Genomic DNA, 11,369 nt, shown 5'->3' with positions numbered 1-11,369 from the left:
GACTTGTTGGTTTTGTTTATGGTATCGTTTAAATAAACGTTTTTCATTCGTTACTTTTCCATTGATTCGACTTTATTATTATTTCTGTTTCAACCGTTTTCAGGTATTTAGGTCATGGAATGAGTCACTTTGCTCTGTCTCGTTTATTCCGGATGGGCGTTTCAACCGTACGGGAAATCACCCAGGAAGTCACGAGAGTGATATGGGAGGTAATGTCTGGTACATATTTACCAATGCTGAGTGAAGCCTCTTGGAAGGAATGCAGCGATGATTTTTTTGATCGCTGGAATTTTCCGAATTGCTGTGGTGCCGTCGACGGGAAGCATGTGGTTATTCAATGCCCACTATTTTACAACTATAAAAAACAGCATTCAATCGTTTTGTTGGCAATTTGTGACGCCAATTACAACTACTTGGCAGTTGACATAGGTGCGTACGGTGGAAACTCTGATAGCAGTATATTTGCGTCAAGTGAGTTTGGAAAACTTTTGTTATCAGGCAGACTGGGATTTCCTCCGCCAACTAACTTGCCAAACAGCACCATAGAGCGCCTTATTTCATTGTTGGAGATGCAGCTTTCCCTCTCAGATCAAACATCATGAGACCCTTCCCAGGAAGAAATCTACAGGAAATACAAGAAAATTTCAAACATAGACTTTCTGTTGCACGCCGCACGATAGAAAATACATTTGGCATCACCGTCGCTAGATGGAGGATTTTGAAGTCACCATTGTGTATGTTACCAGAGTCAGCGGAAAATATTGTTAAGGCAGTAGTGGTGTTGCACAATTTTCTGAAAAAACACGGTGAGCAACAGTACACTCCACCAGGATTCACGGATACGATCGACACTGTTGGAAACTTGGTCCAGGGCGAATGGCGCACGCTTACTGATCCTCTACAAAGTGTTCCAGCTGATTCTATTAGTCGAGGACATAATGCTTCTCGAAATGCATTTCAAATACGTAATATTCTAGCACAGTATGTGTTGGATAATCCTCGTTACGACCTCAATGGTTGATCAAAATCAAGCAACACTAACTGAAAGGGACTTTTTCTTTTTTTTTAATAATAACAATATTCAGTAACACTTTTTTGACAATTCTAAAATAAGTTGCCGTCTATACAATTTTTGCCAGTGGTCAATATTTGGCAGCAGTAAGTTGGAATTTATTAACCATTCATCTTCCCTTTCAGTTACCGAACGTTTTAGATTAGTGTATAAGTAATTTTGTAAGAGAAAGGAATTCTGTTAATTTCACCAGAAATAAAAATAATAACCGTCAATAAATTTAAAAATATGTATATACATTTAGCTTCGTAAACATATTATACTTTGTTATGGACTCAATAAAAGATCAAATCAAACAATGTAATTTTGTAAAAAAGAAAGAAAATAGATAAAAATTTAAAAAGTAATAAGCATAGGTCATTCTATTGGTATATAAATCAAAAACAAATTGAAAATTGAGCAACGTTTTTCATGTTAAGATATCAAATATTGATTAAATTGTAAAAAACATGCAATATTATGTGTATTATATATATATTAAGGTAAGTCAACTTTATAACTCACTGATCCCCACTGCTCATTCGATCTGTATTGAGGTCCCCAACAACTATGCCAAATTAGAATGAATTATTTTACGATCTATAAATGTGAGAGAATTTTAAATTATGTGTACGAAAATGTAAAGGAAATGGAACATCATTGTTTGAGCATTGAATCGGTAAAAAACGAATTTAATTTTTCTCCCGTACAACAATTTAGCAATACATTTTAATTTTCTCGAAATTTAACAGTAAAACTTATTGAAATTCCGTGGTTTTATTACAATTATTTTTTTTTTGGACAGAGATTTAGAAACAAAAATATGCAGTACAACTTTGTCGAAGATTGCAAATCGATTCGACTTCTGTTGAAAACGTTATTAAGGTGATTCGCGGTGCATCCTTATTCTCGTAACCACGTCGAAACTTTAAGTGCACAAATATAAGATTCTACGACACGTGCAATATTCAAATTGTTACTCCACGTTTGCTGCACTGCAGCATACATGAAGTAACAATTTCAGGTGAAATGGAGCATCGATTTCCGAGATTTGTGTTATTGAAAACTCGAAGTGGTAGTGCATGTATAGCCACATGGTGGCCATTTGTGGGCTCTACAAGAAATCACCTTAAACATTTACCAACTAGGTATGTGTGGAGCTCTAGGCCTACAGTAAAAAAATAACAACTTTTTGCCCAGAAGTCGAATCAATTTGCGGTTTTGGACAATGTTGTTTTGCATAGTTTTTCCAATCTAAGTCTCAAATGTGGTAAAATTGAGCAATTTTTGAATTTTTGACAAGTGCACGGCCACTCAAAGAGAGAGAGAGTCACTTGTACTCAGAGACATGGAGAAGTTTCTAAAAATTGGCCACGTAAATTCCACAGCGATACACTTTAAAGTCTGTCTATGTAAGCCACCAATGCTATCGGATAGAAAAACTTTCACCCTACTCGTCGTGGTGGGTTGGTTGAACAAGTTTTATTCGGGAGACGTTTTTGTTTAGGTTTACTTAGATATCTTATGTACCTACATGAAAATGAATCAAATCGATCTCATGAATCTATTGAGACGTGCTTTGTTAATGATGACTCTATTCTAAGTGAGGTTTAACAGAAGATCAGAACTCAAAGACGAGATACATGGAGATACATAAAAACGAATCAGCTGCAATCAGCATAAGATCCATCAATCTGTCGGGATTTATATGTGGTATTTTGTTTGGCTTTCATTTCCAAGTTGTGAATAATTTTATTACGCTGATAACCATCGTTTAATGTATTACTTTATTCATTGGAATAAACATCAAGCACTTCGTTTACTCGTGCAGTAAACTCAACTTCCAATTCTCGTGCCACTTTCATTGGCAACGAGGACATGCGTTGCCCAAGATAATTACAGAAATCTTTGTGCCTGTTTGTTTGGTCCACTTGCATGGACGTGGCAACGTCTCCAACGATGTTCAATATACCATGGATTTTTTCATCCAGGGCGTCCGATCTCTTCTTCCTCTTCACTGGTGTCGATGATACCATTGTTGGAGTGCTGTTCTCAACATCCATTAACTCCTCAACGTCAATATATTCCGGGGCAGTCATGTTTTGCTCTTGGGTGTCTGGCTCGGAATCTCCTTCTGTTGGCTGGGGATCAACCCTGTAGTTGCTGGTAGTGCTGAAATATTGAAATCATGTTAAATTACTTTTATATATTTTGAAATTTGTTTTCGCTACCTTCTGCGTTTGCGATGGCTGGATAGAAATGATAGCTCGTTGTATAAACACCATTTTGGTTGATGCACCTGCGAGCTGCCTGCTCCGGAAGTCGCTGTCTGCTCAACCTTCCGCAACTCCTTGAGGTACCGGTCACGCAAATTTTTCCATTTTTTTTTGGCTTCATCGACTGAAAGGGAAGAAAAACAAATTATAACCGGGAATGACAAAAACACAAATTGTCGATCAGTTAATAAAAAGTTATTACACAAGTTAAAAAAGTTATTCAACAGGTTGATTTAATCAGCCTAGCAACTTACTCGGTATTTTAACTTCGTTGCTGACAGCCATCCAAAGATTCTCCTTTTTTCCAGCATTCTGGTACGCCTTGTCACTTTTCGCATATAGGGCCGGGTATTTCTTAACTACTCCGATAAAAAAAATAGTTAACATATTCCTCTTCCGTAATCTCATGGATAGAATCCATTTTCTGAAATTCCGATTCGATTCAAACACACAATTGTTTTGGTTTGCGCTTTGCCGTGCCGCGTTTTTCCAAAATTTTGAAAAAAACGCGTTTTAGTACAATGCCGCTTTTGCCGCAACGCGCTCATTGTGCACTGTAACTGGCGAGTACCCATTAATGGCTTTTGGCTTCATTATTGTTTCAACAATCCAGTATTTTTGTTCCTCAAAACCCAAGGAATTTTAAATCAAAAAGAAAATCTTTTCGAATTTACTGAGCAGTTGCAGTTGAAAATTGGCTTATTGAAACAAAAAGAATCCTATTTTGAATTTATATGAACAACAACAAACAACAAAACGCAATATAATTTCAACCGAAATTGTTTGTTTAAATACAACTAAAGTTTTTTTTTGGTTCAATGCAAACAATTTTCTGTCCGTGTACATTGCTAATGTAAGGTCGATATTAGAATATTGCAGCATAGTTTGGTCTCCTTTTTCAATCACACACGAAGAAATAATAGAGTCCGTTCAAAAGCAGTTTCTATTGTATGCACTCCACAAGTTAGGTTGGACTGTATTTCCTATGCCATCTTACCACAAACGAAGTGACAGACGGAGCAGCTCGAAAACTTTGGCGACGCACCTGCTATTGCAATTTTTCAGTGTACCACATGGCAACACCACTACTACCGGATTGTACCACATGGCAACACTACTAATGGATTGTACTAGAATGTTTTGGTTCTATCTCTTTCACTCTACTCTAAACTGAAATGCATAAAAAAAATGACAAAATGATACACTCTTTGCACACTGTCAAAGATCATATTGCACAGAAAACCAACTATGTTCAAATCAAAACAAAAATACTATCCCATCTGGTGGATGATGGCAAAAGCTTCTAAGAAAATTCTATTACAGCGACCAACATTATTTTAAATGATTTCTTCGCCAGTTAGTCGTCTGTCACTTCGTTTGTGATCTTACGCAGCTCGGTGTATGCTCATAAATATCCAAACATTAAAAGAGCGTCGTGAATTTGCTATGATTTCTTTCGTAAACGATATCGTATCACATCGAATTGATTCAATAGAACCACAAACGAAGTGACAGACGACTAACTGGCGAAGAAATCCATTAAAATAATGTGGTTCACTGTAAAGGGTGTCCACGATGAAATTGCCACACACAAAATTGATTCGCAAAATTCGAGTTTTCATCCGATTGCCATCAAATTTTCAGGGATTGAGAAATAACTATTAAACTTCATTTTACCATTTACTCGTATTTTATTTACAGTCCATACGCAAATGCCCGCACCTTGGCCTTAACCCCGGCCATAAGATTCTGCACAACCTGTGAATCAACCGTTTTTTGCATGTAAACCCATACTTTCTTCAGTTCCTCGACTGTCTTCACTACCTTAGGTCGTTTAAGAAGGTGCTGCTTCATAATCGCCCAGTACTTCTCAATGGGGCGGAGCTCCGGAGTGTTGGGAGGGTTGAACATTTTCGGCACGAAATTGACCTTATTGTCCGCATACCACTTCAGCACGTCCTTGGAGTAGTGGCATGAGGCCAAATCCGGCCAGAAGATTGTTGGGACGTTGTGGGCCTTCAGGAGAGGAAGCAGCCGCTTCTGGAGGAACTCTTTTATGTACACCTGTCCGTTCATCGTGTCCTGGGTCACGAAAGGTGCACTCCGCTTCCCACACGTGCAGATTGCTTGCCAAACCAGGAATTTCTTCGCAAATTTGGACATCTTCTGAGTGCGGACATGCTCCGGAACGCTGAACTTATCCTTGGCCGTGAAAAACAGGTTGCCGGGGATCTGTTTGAAGTCGGCCTTCACATATGTTTCGTCGTCCATGATGCAGCATTCAACTTTCGTCAGCATGTTGAGGTACAACTTCCTGGCACGGGTTTTGGCGGACTTGTTCTGCTTCTCGTCGCGATTAGGGAACTTTTGTACCTTGAACGTTCGAAGCCCAGCCTTAGTTTTGGCCTTCTGGACAAAACTTCGGCTTAGGTGCAGCTTCTAGGCCACATCCCTAACGGAGGCGTTCGGATTTCGGTTGAAGGCCCCAACTAAGCGGTTGTGATTTTTGGTGTTGTACGGAATACTTTTTCCTTCACTTCTGGGCTTCCGATCGGTGGTCAACCGTTCTTCGAACCGCTTAATCACTCGCGACACCGTGGAATTCGTGATTCCCAACGTTTTAGCGATGGAACGATGCGAGAGATCCTTGTTCTCGTGATGAATGCGCAAGATTTTATCACGCACGAGCTGTTCTTTCGACTCCATTTCCGCGAGTTTTGATCACAGGACTTTAAATGTAAATAATGCACTATGAACTAAATCCATCCAAATTTTCATTAAATTCTACCCAACGGTTAAAAAGTTAGAGCAATTTCATAGTGTGGCAATTTCATCGTGGACACCCTTTAATAGAATTTTCTTGGAAGCTTGTGCCATCATCCACCAGATGGGTTAGTTTTTTTGTTTTGATTTGAACAAAGTTGATTTTGTGTACAATGATTCTTTGACAGTGTGCAAAGCACAAACGAAGTGACAGACGGAGCGGCTCGAAAACTTTGGTAACTAACCTGCTATTGCAATTTTTCAGTGTACCACATGGCAACACCACTACTACTGGATTGTACCACATGGCAACACTACTATTGGATTGAACTAGCATTTTCACCAAATGTACTAGAATATTTTGGTTCTATCTCTTTCACTCTACTCAAAACTGAAATGCATAAAAAAATGACAAAATGATACGCACTCTTTGCACACTGTCAAAGAATCATTGTACACAAAATCAACTTTGTTCAAATCAAAACAAAAAAACTAACCCATCTGGTGGATGATGGCACAAGCTTCCAAGAAAATTCTATTACAGTGAACCACATTATTTAAATGAATTTCTTCGCCAGTAAGTCGTCTGTCACTTCGTTTGTGGTGCAAAGAGTGTATCATTTTGTCATTTTTTTTATGCATTTCAGTTTTGAGTAGAGTGAAAGAGATAGAACCAAAACATTCTAATACATTTGGTGAAAATGCTAGTACAATCCAGTAGTAGCACAAACGAAGTGACAGACGACTAACTGGCGAAGAAATCCATTAAAATAATGTGGTTCACTGTAATAGAATTTTCTTGGAAGCTTGTGCCATCATCCACCAGATGGGTTAGTTTTTTTGTTTTGATTTGAACAAAGTTGATTTTGTATACAATGATTCTTTGACAGTGTGCAAAGAGTGCGTATCATTTTGTCATTTTTTTTATGCATTTCAGTTTTGAGTAGAGTGAAAGAGATAGAACCAAAATATTCTAGTACATTTGGTGAAAATGCTAGTTCAATCCAATAGTAGTGTTGCCATGTGGTACAATCCAGTAGTAGTGGTGTTGCCATGTGGTACACTGAAAAATTGCAATAGCAGGTTAACCACCAAAGTTTTCGAGCCGCTCCGTCTGTCACTTCGTTTGTGGTAGTAGTATTGCCATGTGGTACAATCTAGTAGTAGTGGTGTTGCCATGTGGTACACTGAAAAATTGAAATAGCAGGTTAGTCGCCAAAGTTTTCGAGCCGCTCCGTCTGTCACTTCGTTTGTGGTAGTAGTGTTGCCATGTAGTACAATCTAGAGTCGGTGTATAATGAGTCACGCCAAGAGAAAAACAGTTGAACTCGCATCACGGTTTTTGAAAGATTCCAATTCTTTTCACTTGGCAACAGAGGACTTCTACAACAACTTCAAATGACTTCTAGCGAGAGAAAAAATACTGCGGCTGTAGTAAATCATTATATCAGTGATTTTGTCAAATTATCTTAACAAAAAATAGTAGAAATTCTCATTACTAATCATTACCGAGCGAATCCCATGACAATTTAACGCTCACTGCGTGTTTATGCTTATTTCTTCGATTAGATTTTATATTTTATTGCAATACCTTTCGTGAACCTTTCATAGCATCGTAATGTTTATTTACTTTGCACGATAGGTAGCCGCTTTGACAGTTCAATAGGTAGACTTGGCTTCACTCTTGGCGTGACTCATTATACACCGACTCTAGTACAATCCAGTAGTAATGGTGTTGCCATGTGGTACACTGAAAAATTGTAATAACAGGTTAGTCACCAAAGTTTTCGAGCCGCTCCGTCTGTCACTTCGTTTGTGATAGAACTATTGTCATCCTTAAATTTATATACACCATCTGGAGATTTACGAAATAGAAATATATTTGCTACAAATCGTCATCGTACGAATTATGCCAAATTTGAACACTTGAACCAACCGGTGAACACTCGTGTTTATTTCAGTTACCGTGGGGACGTAATTTGTGATTAGCCCCGGTCCCTTTCAAATCTGATCATTATTTATGTACGGTCCTTATATTTGAAATGACGTTTCACATTCATCTAGAGATGGCCGATTTTCATTCGAATAATCGATTAATCGATTAACGAGCCAAAAATTAAAATATTTGTAATCGGTTATATCATGCTGATATAAGCATTAACCTCACCAGAGGATCATCACCCATGGTTTCAAACATATGCTGCACTCTCATTGGTGGAAAAATGACAGCACAGCGAACAAAAAATAATCGATTAGATGTTCATCGAATAATTTAAAAAATGGGACATCTCCGATTTTGGTGTGATTGTTTTGATAAAAAAGAGCGCAAAATTTCATCTTCACCGAGGGGAAAGCAAAACCACAAAATTACCTTGCATACGGGGGGTATTCATTGGATGAAAGGGACCGTGAAAGAGGACACTAAAATTGAAAGATTTTCTTCCGACTGTTTCATCTTAGTATTCATCTTTGCTTGAACCAAATGATGGATACATATAATAAGTACTGCGATAACATTGACTTTACAATGACAAAAACTAAATTAAAGCAATATTTTAATTCGTCACATAACGTCAGCTAGAAGTAATGTTTTAACTTGTTCTCAAGACATATTATAAAAGAAATATAAACAAAGACATAATTGTAAAAATAGCACTTAAGACAACAATTGTAAAACGGTCTAGACTGATTTATGACAAATAAATAAATAAATAAACTTCTCCAAAGACGTTCGGATATGGATGAAAGTTATGAATCATGGTTGAACCAACCGGTGAAAACTAACGATTTTAAATAGGCTCACTACTTGACTAGCCTATTGACACAATCGAAGTGACATACACGCAGAAAAAAATATTTTAAAAGTAATAATATTTGACGTAAAATCAATAAAAATTTCATTTTGTTTTGGCTGCAAAAAGAAATCATTATTGTTTCAACAATCCAGTATTTTTGTTTCTAAAAACCCATGGATTGTTAAATCAAAAAGGAAATCTGTTAGAATTTACAAGAGCTTTCATGATTTTGACGTAAGCTGTCAAATTTGGCAGCTGGGTCAACAACAAAAATATGTTTGTTTTTAAAAGAGATTTCTTGTTGATTCAATCATATTTATTTTATAAAGTCTGACAATTCACGCAGTAGAAATAAAAATATGTTTTTGTATGCAAAAATAATCTGGCAATTTTTTTTTATGTTTCGTTTTCTTTTTGAAACAAAATTGCAGAAATTGCAATTGAATTTCTGAGGCATAAAATAAAAGCCCCCGGTTCATGAGTTGATGGGTCGATATGTAGGGTCCAGATGTGGGAGCTGCCTTCCTAGCGTCGAGAGCATTGGTACTCGTCAGTACGGAAAACATGATCGACGGAAAAAAATCAAGGAAAAAACAGAAACATTGATTATATTTATCAACTGCAGCTCGAATTGCAGCATACTTACTTACCTCAAGTCTCAAGATTTTCGAAAATCTTGCACTAACAAACAGATATTTTCCAAGATATCAGCAAAAGTTATTGCCGAGGTAATCGGCTGTTGGAGATTTTACCGAGCTAGATTAAGTGTGTAGTATTCTATTTGCGACCCTACTACCACAAACGAAGTGACAGACGACTAACTGGCGAAGAAATCAATTAAAATAATGTGGTTCGCTGTAATAGAATTTCCTTAGAAGCTTGTGCCATCAGCCTCCAGATGGGCTAGAATTTTTGTTTTGATTTGAACATAGTTGATTTTGTGTGCAATATGATCTTTGACAGTGTGCAAAGAGTGTATCATTTTGTCATTTTTTATGCATTTCAGTTTAGAGTAGAGTGAAAGAGATAGAACCAAAACATTCTAGTACATTTAGTGTTGCCATGTGGTACAATCTATTAGTAGTATTGCCATGTGGTACAATCCAGTAGTAGTGGTGTTGCCATGTGGTACACTGAAAAATTGCAATAGCAGGTGCGTCACCAAAGTTTTCGATCCGCTCCGTCTGTCACTTCGTTTGTGCTATTGGTCTCAAGAAAATTGCTATGAAAGCACCGACAAACCGACATGACACTTAATTCTTATTTATTTCCGGAAATCGTAAATGGTCGATTTAAATGTGCAGTGATCCGAACTGTCAAAACCATAGAATATTTTTATCTAGATAAAAATAATTTGTCCATAATAGATCATACACGAACCAATTCATAACTTTTGCATGCGGGTTCATGGCTTAGCTAAATATTTTCCGCGAGCCCGGAGCCAGATGTCATTAGTGTGCTTTGGTCAGAAATTTTATTGTTTTTGCTATGGTTATTCATGTCGGTCTGTCGGTGATGAAAGTTTGACAGATAAAATGAGGGGTTCGTGGATTTTCCTATGTTTCGAGGGGTGCATCAATTTGCTTGGGACCGAACCCGACCAACCATTTCGTTAATTTTCTTTAATTTTCTATACATCGATCTTCAAAGCCATTCATAATAAAAATCGATAGCGATCGTCACCATTTCATGAATAATTGTAAAGATGCTAAAAGTCTAATCGTGAATCGTTTATAAAGATCTTTCTCAAAATATTGCTACCAATCGTTACCAATGTTAAAATATCGATTGTGTTGCCAGATCAAAATATCGATTTCTGTTGTAAAATCAAAATATCGATACACAACTGCTGATTTTATTTGTGGTTTTTTTAACTGCATAATTTCTAGTTTCGATCCCATGCCATATGGGGTGTACTGCTTTCGTTGTTGGTTGCTAATCCTTGGGTCCACGGCTGCTGCTGATGAGCTTATCAACGACAGGCAAACACACTCTACTATGTGATGTATTGAAATTTCTGTAAATCTTTTCATACATGAACTCAATATTTATTTGTCATAACCATCAACCAGTCAGCCATGTAGGTGTAATAGAGGTCAAAAAGGTATCAATTTTCCTCATTGGGTTCCAAATGCCGAGAATCCCACCACGCATGCTATCACGGGTTATTAAATATATATATAGACATAAACTTGAAGAACTACAATGATAAACATTTGCTGCATCGTGGCTATCGGTCTTCTCGTTCATTTACCGGTAGATTGCTTCTTCCGATGAAATGCCGAATATGTCGATAAATAATATAAACATTGCCATCTGTCACCTGGTGTGTCTCGAACTCTCTTTAACCAGCGATGCAAATCGATAACAAGGAGATTATAAATGTGCATCGATGGCAATCTTTGTTGTTCTTTGTCAAAGTTCAAAGTTATGATGACATCAGTATTTAAATATTTATTGATGAATATTTGTAAAGAATACTAA

General features: G+C 37.3%; 1 pseudogene; it reads left to right on the top strand.

The window, feature by feature from the left end:
- The first annotated feature begins 233 nt into the window (after positions 1-233).
- LOC135704730 (uncharacterized) lies at positions 234-1,021 on the top strand (annotated as a pseudogene).
- Positions 1,022-11,369: the final 10,348 nt, after the last annotated feature.

Source organism: Ochlerotatus camptorhynchus, unplaced genomic scaffold, assembly GCF_037179485.1.
Source record: "Ochlerotatus camptorhynchus isolate MF236.1 unplaced genomic scaffold, CSIRO-AGI_Acam_v1.1 ptg000246l, whole genome shotgun sequence".
Lineage (NCBI taxonomy): Eukaryota > Metazoa > Arthropoda > Insecta > Diptera > Culicidae > Ochlerotatus > Ochlerotatus camptorhynchus.
The sequence above is the reverse complement of the archived record's forward strand: the minus strand, read 5'-3'. Positions and strand labels throughout refer to the sequence as shown.